Here is a 12,239-nt window from a genome sequence, read left to right on the forward strand (position 1 = left end):
TCTCAACTAGTGTGACAGAGCATCCTTGAGCTCCTTTCAAGAGTGCCACAGGGTGCCACATAGTGTTAGCATTGTTAGTTGTGCAATCATAATTTACAAGATAAACCCAGAGATTTCAAATAGGAATTTATAGTGTAAAAACATTCTGACCTGTTGTGAGCTTTCTGAGATCTTGGCAACAGAAGAATTGTTCTATTCTTTTTTTCTGTAATGAAAAGATGAGCAGAAACTAATAGGGGTGCCTTGAGTCTAAGGAGGGGTGCCGCAAGTCTGAAAAAATTGAGGATCACTGATCTAGAGAAATGTACAAAGACTGATTTAAATTCTTTATTCCCAGTGGTTTTGTTGTTGCAGTTTATGTTGTATGGGTTCATTTTCCTTTCATTTAACAGTGTTAACTGGCCATGACTCTAGCTACTTTATGTGGATAAAATCTCTCTCTCTACATCAAACTCCTTAGCTTCCCTTTCACGACAAGGTCACATTAGTCTTCAAAGCCAGACCTCCTAAGTGGCTGCTATGATTTTGTTTGGTATGAAAGAATTCCTCAATTTCAGTTTGCTAATCATCATATCACAGGCAAGGTCAGCTCCCAGACTACTGCACCAGGCAGCACAGTTTGGGAAGGATGTGAGCAGCCAACAGTGAGAAAAGACCAGGTTAGGGACTATTTAGAAAAGCTGGACATATACAAGCCCTGGTGGCCAGACAGGATGCACCTGAGGGTGCTGAGGAAATTGGCTGATGAGATTGCAGAGCCACTGGCCATCATCTTCGAAAACTCATGGTCATCAGGAAAGGTCCTGGATGATTGGAAAAGGGCAAACATAATGCCCATATTTAAGAAAGGGAAAAAGGAGGATCTAGGAAATTACAGATCAGTCAGCCTCACCTCAGTCCCTGGAAAAATCATGGAGCAGATCCTTAAGGACTCCTCTAAGCACTTGGAGGAGAAGAAGGCGATTAGGAACAGCCAGCATGGATTCACCAAGGGCAAGTCATGCCTGACCAACCTGATTATTTTCTATGATGAGGTGACTGGCTCTGTGGATGTAGGAAAAGCAGTGGATGTGATATACCTTGATTTTAGCAAGGCTTCTGATATGGTCTCCCACAACATGCTGTCAGGCAAGCTAAGGAAGTACAGGCTGGCTGAATGGACTGGAAGGTGGATGGAAAACTGGCTGGACCATTGGGCTCAGAGGGTAGTAATCAATGGCTCAATGTCTAGTCGCCTTTTTAAAAGTTTGTTCACAACCCTCTCATATATTCTTGCGACCCACTTTTGGGTCATGACCCACGGGTTGAGAAATACTGGACTAGATGACCTCCTGAGGTCCCTTCCAACTCCAATTTTCTATGATTCTATATGCAAGCAGGATCATTCCATAAATTGGCATACCTATTACCCTTTCTCATGAAAAGAACGAGATTTCTGTCCATTTCCAGACATCTATCTTCTATCCTTCTTTCTTCCTATTCCACACTGTCAAATTGTATAATCGCACATTATCCTTTCTATGCTGAACTGTGACTTTGAGACAAACACAATTCTGTAATTCTGCCTTCCTACCCTGTGATGTCTTCTCTACCACAAGAAAAAAAAAAACAAGTTAGAAATGTGTTGTACTTCCTCAGGGAGTCATGGGGTTTTCATTTCACATTGTCTCTCTATTGTCACTGCAGTGAATACGTGTTAAGGAACATCTTGTTTAGAGAACTGCATCTAATTTTAGAGACGGGAACATAATATCTGTTGTACCTTTTGTTTCACATTTCTGAGATATGTTAACAACAGGCAACAAAATGATTTGCTCTGCTGCCTTAATAATTGGGACCACAGCAGGGTTCAACAGTCTCTTTGACTTGCTTTCTTTTACTTGATGTGTGGTGTTAATTCAGAGAGCATGTATTCTGTGCATTGCTTACTTGCTGCCTACAAGTCACCCTGAAAACAGTCGTTAGACTGCTGACTTCTTTTTAACCTACCATTGCCCACACATTGTGCACACTTGTTCCACTTTGCCATTTTTACTGTGGTGCTGAGCTCTGCTGATGATCTTAGTGCTTGATTGTGCTATTCAAGCCTAGTTTGTAACACTGGGCATTCTCCAGCTAGCACCCCCCCAGAAGGATGCATGTTCCTTTCCATACCTTCTGCCTATGAAACTTCAGAGAACCTGCTACTATGCTGCTGTTAGACATGATTTACTCTTTTCATCCTCTATATCCAGCCAGCTCTGCAAGCTGATGGTTGGGGAGGTGCACTGTGACAGCCTTGTCTCTGAGTTCCTCCAAGAAAGTACAGGGGACACAGCCCCAGTGCTCATTTTCACATGGGCTGGGATTCTGTTTGACCTTTCCATAGGCCATTTAGGGATGGGAAGGCTCCTTACTTCTTCTCACCCTACTCTGCACCCATATAAGAACTAAGCCATGTGGAATCAGCCCTGGGCAGACTTTAGCTGTGCTCTGCAGAGAAAGAAAGAGACTATTCTCCCTCCCTTCTACCTTGTGGGATCTGTCACCTGTATAAAACACATGTAAAATGATGAGAAATCAAAATGGCAAAAATGTGTACCCTCACAGCACAAATGTCAATGATTTTATAGGAGCTGCAAGGCATTGGAATAAAATAGGTCCAGAAGCAAACTATGACTTGTTACATGCATTAGTTTAGAGAAGGGAGAAGTTCAGACCACTGGCAGAATTATTCACAGCCAGAAGTCTGGACTTCATGGTTACAGTAACTTTACATTGGTGTAACCTGAATTATGTTGGTGAAATCCATCTGGCACAAAAACAGGTGTAATTAATGCAGTGGAAGATCAAACTTCTAGTTTCCATTGCTCCTGCTACTCAGCTCTGGGATCCTTGTAGCGCAGGTGTTGTCTCTCCTAGAACTATGTAATAATTTGTGATATGCATCAACAGGGATGAGGTTGAGATTACAGAGACTAATTTTTGCTTGGATATAAATAAATTGGTTTTGCCTCACTGACTGAATGCAGGATTGAAATTCAGGGATTCCTAACTTTTAATCTTGCCTCTATCATTGCCTCATTCTGAAGTAGTGGAAAAACACCTGCTTTCAGTCACGGCTATTTCAAAGGACATACAGAGCCCTCTGGAAAGTCATCTCATTATGGACCATGTCTACAAGGCTGATGATCCAGGCTGTGACCATCTCCTTTCAGTTATTGTAACACATGTACTGAACAAAGCATGGAGCTTCTGTTCCCCAACAGCTGAAAAAGAGAGAGAACAGCTTGTAGGTGCAGAGTTGCTGCACATGCTATGGAGAGGGATAATCAGTTTCTTGTTAAATTGGAGGCGAGGAAAACATACAGTCCAATCCAGCCATGATGAGCAGACATCTTGACTCCACAGAAGATTGAAACGAGTATGTGAATTCCTCAGTAGGTACATAAAGACATGAATGGCACGTGCCCCTGGAGGCTGGGGGGCACAGTCACTGCCCGCAGGTGGTGGTGGCGGGGCTGTGGCAGCAGCGACCAGGGAGCTCCTGCAGACAGTCGCAGCGGTGTCGGCAGTGGCGGGGGGCGGGGTGCAAGCACCGACTGGTGGTTGGCGACTACCTGCAGATGCCAGTGGCAGCATCAGCAGTGGCCAGTGGTGATCAGGGACTGCCCACAGACACCGCTGGGGGTGGGGGGGGGAAGGGGGAGAGGGGGGGGGCGGGGTCCAGCCACTCTCAGGTGCCGCTGGCAGCATCAGCAGCACTTTTGCAGGGGATGCACTGCCAAGCTCAGGGGGTGCACGTACATCCCCTATGTGTCACCAATGCATAAAGGAGCAAAACCAGGGGAGCCCAAAAGAAAATGAACAAGAGATAATGTCCACTCTAAGCCTCTCTCAGGAAGGGAGCCAGTTTCCAACTGCTCAAGAAGCCTTTACTTTAGCCAACAAATGCCATCAGTTAAGTCCGTTCTGTCACCCAATAACACAAAGGCAACCACTACCTATTGCAGTCTCTCCCTCTTGATATTCAGCTTCTTTATACAGAAGTGAGGCAGTAGCCTCCTTGGGCCCACCTGCAGTTATGGCTTATAGCAGTGCCATCACTGGAGCTTTCTTGACCATGAATTTTGCAGCGTTGTCTGAACCAGCCCCGACTTTCGTGTAAACATGAGGTCACTCTATAGATGTCAATAGCATGATTTATAGGGATAAACTGACTACATATGTGTCAACATTTGTAGGACTGAGGCCTGAGGGCTTTGATTCTACAATATGCTTGGTATGGGTGGATAAAAGCTGCATTGAAGTCAATGGGACTTTAAAAAATTCAATGTCTGTCTTTTTGTGTTTGTCAAAAAGAATATGGGGATAAACTTTTCAAGTAAATAGTTCACCTCTCTCTTCACTCACAATGTATTTTACATCACAGTCAAAAGTTTTTCTTTTCATTTCAGTGATGTAAAATATGTGCAGAGAAGCAAACTGAAGTTCACACCACAAAGGAATATATTGATAATAATACAGATAATAATACAAATATACCATACTACACTTCTACAGACATTTTCAAGAACTGTGAAATGATTTACGCATGTTTTTGCCAGTATTTTATTCTGATTTCTCTTGCAATAAATGCAGGGTAATGCCCCAGAACCACTTGGAACTTCAGGTGGGAGCTGAATTCAAATGTAGACTGCCCAATCATTGTTCCAATCTCTAGAAAATAATCTTTCTTAAGTGACTACCTTACTCTCTTCTGCATTGTATAAAAGACTTCACCTGGGACATCAGAGAGGAGAATGTCGCAGAATTGCTTTAAAGGATAAATTGTTATAAAATTAATACAAAATTATTGAAAGAGATTTTAAGACATCTCAGAACTTCCTGTACTGGAAAGCTGGGTGCACATCAGAAGGCCGTTTTGTTCAAGAGTCTAGGACACAAGAAAAGCCAACAGTGAGCTGGGATGTTGAGGTGCTTCTGGACAAGTGAATGCCTCTCTTGTGGATCTGGGCTTCTAAAGACACCAGACTTCAGCTAATATAAAAGGGTTTCATTTATCCAATGTAGATGAGCAACGTCAAGGTGTGGAGGATTTAACTAGTTTCCCAGTTCAGGTAAGTGAACAAAAGCTGAATGGGTTTTGGCATCAGCAAAAGTAGTCTGTTTTCAGAAAAGGGAGGAGTACTGGATAAGGAATCTAGAAACAGAAAGAACAGCAGGGCATGACGGTCTCACCTTGATGACATGGGAATAGGAGCAGTGGTTTGACCTAGCTGAAGAAATAAGACATGTGGGGGTCATTAAATCTCAGGGAAGGGAAAAGAGAGTGTGACCATTCTTATATGAGAGAATTACTTCAGCATCTCTTTTAGGGATGACTACAGACTAGCAAATCTATGTGATTAACTCGTGCTGTCATTCCTGTAATGATTTGGAATGCTAGATCTTGTTATCTTTAATCTGAGTGATCAACATTACGTTTTTGCTTTGGACCACTACGTAACACTATATCTTAATAATGCAGGGGTGTTTTAGTGAGAATAACCACACTATTAAATCTAAAAGAAACTTGTGGCAGGCATTGATTATAAAATACCAGTGGCTATATCAAAATAGATTTTATATGCATATTCATCATTTCTAAGACTTTTAATTTAAAATCAGGGCCAATTTATTCTTAGACACAGGGGAAAGGAGGGGAAGAAAAGGGGAATCTCTTCTGAATTCCTTACGTATTGCAGACTTTTCAAACTGAAGCCCAAAAGCTACCAGTAATTAATAGAATGTCTCATCCTGAATGTGCTCACTATACGTCTACATCTACGTTCTGTATAAGTTTAGGTTTTTAACTCATTTTAAAGTAGGCTCAGTCTTTCAGTGGTTCAGAAGGAGCCTGGAGTAGTAATGATAGTTTCAATCTAGCTTAAAATATTTGATCATATTATTCCCAGAATCCATCTGCTCACAATTTCTCTTCAATACAATCAAATGTTTCTTTCTTATCTTTGAACCTGGGTTGTAACCAAGGCAGTGCAAACTCAACAGGGTTCAGTTTGTGGATCAGTTGGTTAAATTAAACCCTGCAGGTTGCATTGGTTGGAAGCAAACTATCCAATGCCTGTTTGTTTGGAAGGTCAGCAAAATCAAACCTCAGAGAGGAACCCCCAGATACCCATTGCCAGCTATACTGGTCCCAGCATCCTCTCTTCCTAGCACCTTCAGAGGATTCCTGGGAATTGCAAAATTAGGGAGGATAGCTAAAAAGAGGCTTACTAGTTTCTTAATTGTGAAAGAACGAGGCCCTGTTTGTCAAATTCCTCCAAACACAAGTCTGAAGTTTATAAATACGTTGAGCTTTGAGCCAGCAGCTCAATTAAATGGATTCAGGATTTAGTGCAAATATTTTGCACAGCTCCAGTAGCTATTGAATGGTGAACAAAAGGCATGACTGAGGTCTGATTACACCTTTAATTTATCTAGCATAGAAACCTAGACACAGCAGCACAGACTTCAGCATAGGCTCACAATCAAGAGTACGTACCCAGACTCCCCAGCAGATTTATACAGCCCAGGGAGAAGTCTGTGCCACCATGTCTTTATTAGTATTGTTATCCTTTCCAGCCCACTTAAAGCTAGTATGGGCATACAATCACACCTTCATTTGTTCTAGAGGCATGACTTGAGACCATTTTTTTGCATGGCACATCCATAGGAAGCATGTGTTTTTTTTTCCTGAGTGGACCAATGTGACTTACAGACATATTTATTCAGGATTTTTTTTGTGGTGCTCAAACCCCCTTCTCTTGTGACCCAGGTGAACAAAAGTGAGATCATGGAAATATTGAAGAGATTCTTGAGAAACCAAAAGAAAGCAAGCAGCAAAAGGAACAGAGGTTCTGCATTTGCTCTGACAGATGCAATAGAGAATTGCTATCAGCTACTAAAGTGGTAAGGCTGAGGAAGAATTTGTCAGTTTAATTAAGGAACAGCACAAGTGGTAATAACGAATACCAAACAGTGATTCTCTGAGTAGGCATTTATGATTGAATTCAACCAAATTCAGTTCCATTCAAGATAATGAAAATTAATATCCATAAATAAGAATTTGCAAAATGTTGTGTTTGAGGTTTGTAATGATAACATTCTTCTTACAGCTGCTTTTGTGAATGGGGAATAATTTAGTCACCCTAAAGCTGATTTTGAATGTTAAGTACTGGTATAATTATATAGGAATGTTCCTTCCAAAGGACTCGAGAGTTCTTTATGGGAACTTAAGGCATGTTCTTGCCTATTACAGAGATAGGGGACTGAATTTTGATCTATCATACTAGTGTAAATTGGTGCAATACCAATTTAGCTGCCTTCAGCATGTCTATGCCCTGCTGAAAATACTATAACACAAGAAAAAAGATGTGAAGTATATTTTCTAGCTCAAAGCCAGCATTTAGCAATAGCTCATGCATACTTATATATTCAATGAAACTTTGAGTATTTGCTCCTTCTAACTACAGAGTTTTACTATGAGGAAGTTCTTACATGTGAAAAGCCAGATTTAATGAAAAACAAACTCAGAAAGAGGTTAGGATCCAACACAACAGCAGTCAGTAAATGGGTATGGGCTAATATCATCTAAGGATAGAATACTGAGGCAAGGATTATTTTGGGGAGTGAGATGGGATTAGAACTAACAAAACATGGCTATGTCCACACTGATTACTTTGCTCTATGCCTCCTTACATCTGTCCACCGCTTCCTTTAATTTGTAAATTCTTCAAAGCAGGGACAGTCTTTTCTGCTATTTTCATCTACGCAGTAAGTACCTGCCATAATCACAACTCCCATATAGCATGTTTGGGGGTTTGGAATTCTGGTTGAGTTTTGGGGAGCACTCCCATAATAAGAATAATCACAATTGTATGCTGTCATATTGTGGTATTCAAATTCCTGGATTAGCATTAGTATTCATAAAAAAACCCCAAACATGGTAATTTAGGACATAACCCAGAGTCCATAAATTAATGGGAATTTTGCCATTGATTTCAATGGAAGTGGTCGGACCTTCAATTTCTTTTTTCTATGGTAATATGCATTGATAGCTCTTTGTTTTGTTCTTGATTTCTCTCATTCATCTCATTCATCTTGGCTACCAACAGAAGTTTTGCATAAACTAGTATAAGCAATCAGAAACTGGTTCAAATCTGTAACACAACAGAAGTTCAGTGCACATAAACTGCTTTCAAAATGGCTGAAACTGGTTTAGATAAACCTGGATGGATGTAATATCAGACTGAACTGATTTAGGTTAAATCAGTTGATTGAACTTCTGTCCCTCCCCTCTAGATTCAAATTAACTCACAGTCTTTGAGCATCCCAGGATGCTTTGCACCTTCCCCCTCCCCTTGCAGGGTGGTTGGGATAGCCTTGGCCTAAGCTGTCTGCTCCAGCTGAGCAAGGAGGCATGCTCTAGCACCCCCCAGCTTCTGGCTTGGGCCACTGCATGAACATGGCTGGAATTTCCAGAATCAAAATCAAATTTCCATTCACTTGCTTATCAGTTCAACTTACACAGCTTAGACTAACCTGTAAAGATTGAATCAATTCAGCCTTGGGATTTTTGATTGCCTGTATTTAGCACTTATGTTTGTTTTAATCCATGGCAGGAAGGCAAGATTCTGTGTGTGTCTGTAAGACACTATGCAGAAGGTCTACTGGAAAGCAGAGGAAGCAGAGGAAGTGACTGTAAAACAAAACTGGTTTTATTTCTTCTTGTCACGACCCAGTGATTTTTTGTGCCTCGGCACTATGGAATTTCCTGGCCACATGAGAGCTCCTTTGCACAGCAGTGTTCTGCTGCAATTAAGAGCCTGCGTGCAGGAGAGTTCCCGCCAATTTGCAGTTTCCTTTGCAGGATGCATTTCTTCTTTGCAGCACAGAGATGCATGATGCAGAGAGTTCCCGCTATTCGGATGCAAATTTGTGCCCCGTTATTGGCCAGTGCTAAATTATTCACACATGGCGGCTAGTAATTGGCTCGCTGGCCATTTAAAATTCCGCGCGACTTCCGCCCAAGTCGAAGAGCTTTGAGCACGCTGCAGAGTGTCTCTGAAGTTATCTGACTTGGGGCTGCCGATCGATAGACTGATCACCTATCGATCTTTCTTCCTGTCACCGAGCGCAACCCCGACGTACCCCTTTCCCCGCCGGCTTTGAATTGCGGACGGATTAACTGGCTTGGGCCCCGCCAGCTGGAACAACTCGTGTGGTTGTTCCGACGACCGGACCACCTGCGTCGTGATTGCAAGTGGCGTGAGTAAAGTTTTTTGCAACCAATAAGTTGTGTCAGCCTCTCCATTCACCAGCCCGCCCTGACGTACGAGCGTAACTCGAGTCGGCCCTGGCCGTCCGAGACACTTCTGAGTAAAGTTCTTTGTCCAGTCTTAGAAGCAAGTTAGCCTGTGATTCTCTACTAGCATTACATGACAGTAAATTGCTACAATATTTGGTATGTGAGCTTTGGGAACATATGAGTTCTTTTTGGTTAACAGTAATTGCCACAGATACATCAAGCAGTTTTGAGTCTCATCACCAACAAGCACTTTGACTGGCAGTATAAAACATCCGCACATATTGCAGCTTGTAAATACGAAAGATGAACTGTGCTAATAACATCAGGTGAAAAATCTTTGAGTTTTAAAACTGTAAGAAACAGTGTACATAGATAACGTTGTGAATAGGCTGAGCATGGGAATAGATCCCAGTGGGTGCACCTACATGTGCTATTAGTACACAGCAATAAACTCTGGTGCATATTGCGCCACAGTTTATTGCTCCCAGGCATGCCATTTGAACATGAACCTGGTACCACAGCACACTGAACCAGGTTGGAGTAGCTGTGGATAGCAGGGAGCTCAACATGCTGTGGAGGGGTTAGCTGGGGCATGAGGGTGCTCCAGTGCAGGGCTAGCCAACAGGCAGGCCCCGCATTGAAGCACCCTCCTGCCAGCCGTGTCAACATCCACATTTGCAGTGCTGTGGAGTACAAGTACTACCCTGCTGTGGAGTTAATTCGTTTCCTGTGACCTAGTAGGGCCACACGTGTGGATGCAAGATGTTTTCTACAGAGCTAATTAGTCAACTATGCAATAAACATCTTGTGTAGATGCGCCCAGTGGCACCTAACTTCTAACCCTTGCTCTTCTAATGACTTTCTGGATGGCTGTGGTAAATGACTGACAACCTAATTCAGCAAAGCAGTTAACTAGCATGGCACATGAGCCTTACTGAATCAAGGGCTTAAACAGCAGAGTTGACCACCCACTCTCAGGCCTGCCCAGATTTCCTCCTATCACAGTCACAGCTCCTCCAAACCTAATCCCCCACTATTCAATAGAGCTGCCACTTATATAGTGAATGCAACCAGAGTGCTTGCAGATATGGAGGCAAGACCTGGTGTGTGTGCTTTAATTTTTCATGTTCTGGCTTTCAGGAATTAGAGTTTTGCTAAACTGGATGTTCTGGAAGGATCTGAGATTCCACTGAGTAACCTTATCTCCACATCACCAGTTTTTTTTTGTCACCGAGTGGACAAAGGGCACTGGTCTTGCTAAGTTTCATCAGATAAGCATCATAAAGGTTCATTAATAATTGTAAAATGCTTAGAAAATTATAATAGCTATTGACAAGCCCTAAGTATTTTCCTTGCTAATTGATGGGGGTCTAACATTACAGCTGGAAATTGCAAGATGCTCAGATGCTAATGAGGTCATGGTCATATAGAAGGGTGTAGACACGGTTGCAATAACTTAAAAAAATATTGCTGACTTACATTCTTTAGTGATCCTCTATGTTTATAAGCATATATTTTCCTGTTCTGTAGGTATGTCTCAGGATGGCTAAGCCATTGCTGAACTTGTTCTTATGCTGCTGCTTAGGCCCCAACATTCCCAAGGATGGGAATGTTGGGGCCTAAGTCTGGACTTATGAACTTGGCGATGACATATTAATGACATCTTTCAGTGTCCTGTGTGCACGAGTTCTTCTCTTTTTGTTAGTCAGGGTCTGCACAACCCTAAGATCTGTCTCTCAATGACAATCTACATGGAGCTCAACTGGAAACGGGGATAAAGATTCTCTTCTATATCCCATCAGTATGGGGCAGGCAGGTTTTGTTTGTTTTTTGTTTTGCAGAAACTATGCAGAATTAGGGCATTCATCCCTGACTAAGGACAGGAGGTAATTCATATATGACTGCCAGGAGCTAAATTCCCTCACCCTCAGCTCATGGTCATATTTTCCCTTCATTAAAATAAGTGGACTACAATCAGTCCCCCTCAGAGCAAGCTCCAGGGCTACTACAATTCTGGGGATGAAGCATATTTTTGTGGGCTGTCCTCCAGCAGCAGCTGTGAAAGACCAAGGGACAGCTATGTATGTGAAGTCCTCACTCTCAAGCAGCTCCACAGTGCCCAAGCAAGGTGCACTAGAGCAAAGAGCAAACCTTGCCACTAAATGTAAGTTCCAAGAACTTGGCTGACGTGGCAAGGCACATGCATGCTAATATCTTCAGAAAACCACTGTGTTTAAATGGGAATGTTTCCTCCTCTTATCCTTTTTCAGTAGTAGGATTTCTCTTGCAATTTATAATGAAATATTTGGATTTTGAATATATATTTTTTTCATTTAGAACAGGTGTGTACAACCCCAGGCCTGTGAGCCACATCTGGCTGCTGATGTTGTGTCATCTGGCTTACAGGGCTCCACATAGGTCTGAAAATACGGCAGTGGGGAAATGACAGCATCGCTTCCCTGCTGCCAAATATCTGGATCAGTGGGAGACCCACAGGCTGGATAGTCTGGCACTGAGCGCTGGATCTAACATGCAGAGCTGATCATGGCATACAGAACCCCAGGGTATGATTTCAGCATGTGCCCAATCCTGGTGCGTGGGGCCTAGTTCCATTGCTTGGGGCCCCAGTGCCTGATCCGAGGATGTGAGAACATAGGGCCCTGGGGCCTGATCCCAGTGCACGGGAGCGGTCCAGGAACCCTGGGCCCGACCTCAGCATGTAGGGCCCCAGGACCCAATCCTGGCATGTGGGGGCCAGCTGAAGCCATGCAATGCCTGGTCTGGGCATGCAGGGCTGAATAGAGGTAGCACGGGCTCTCTCCTAGTGCACGGAGACCCATCCAACTCACAGACCAGTCTTGAATCACTCACCTGGCCTGTAGGACCAAAAGACTGAGCACATTCATCA

Source organism: Alligator sinensis, unplaced genomic scaffold (assembly GCF_000455745.1).
Source record: "Alligator sinensis unplaced genomic scaffold, ASM45574v1 scaffold373_1, whole genome shotgun sequence".
Taxonomy (NCBI): Eukaryota; Metazoa; Chordata; order Crocodylia; family Alligatoridae; genus Alligator; species Alligator sinensis.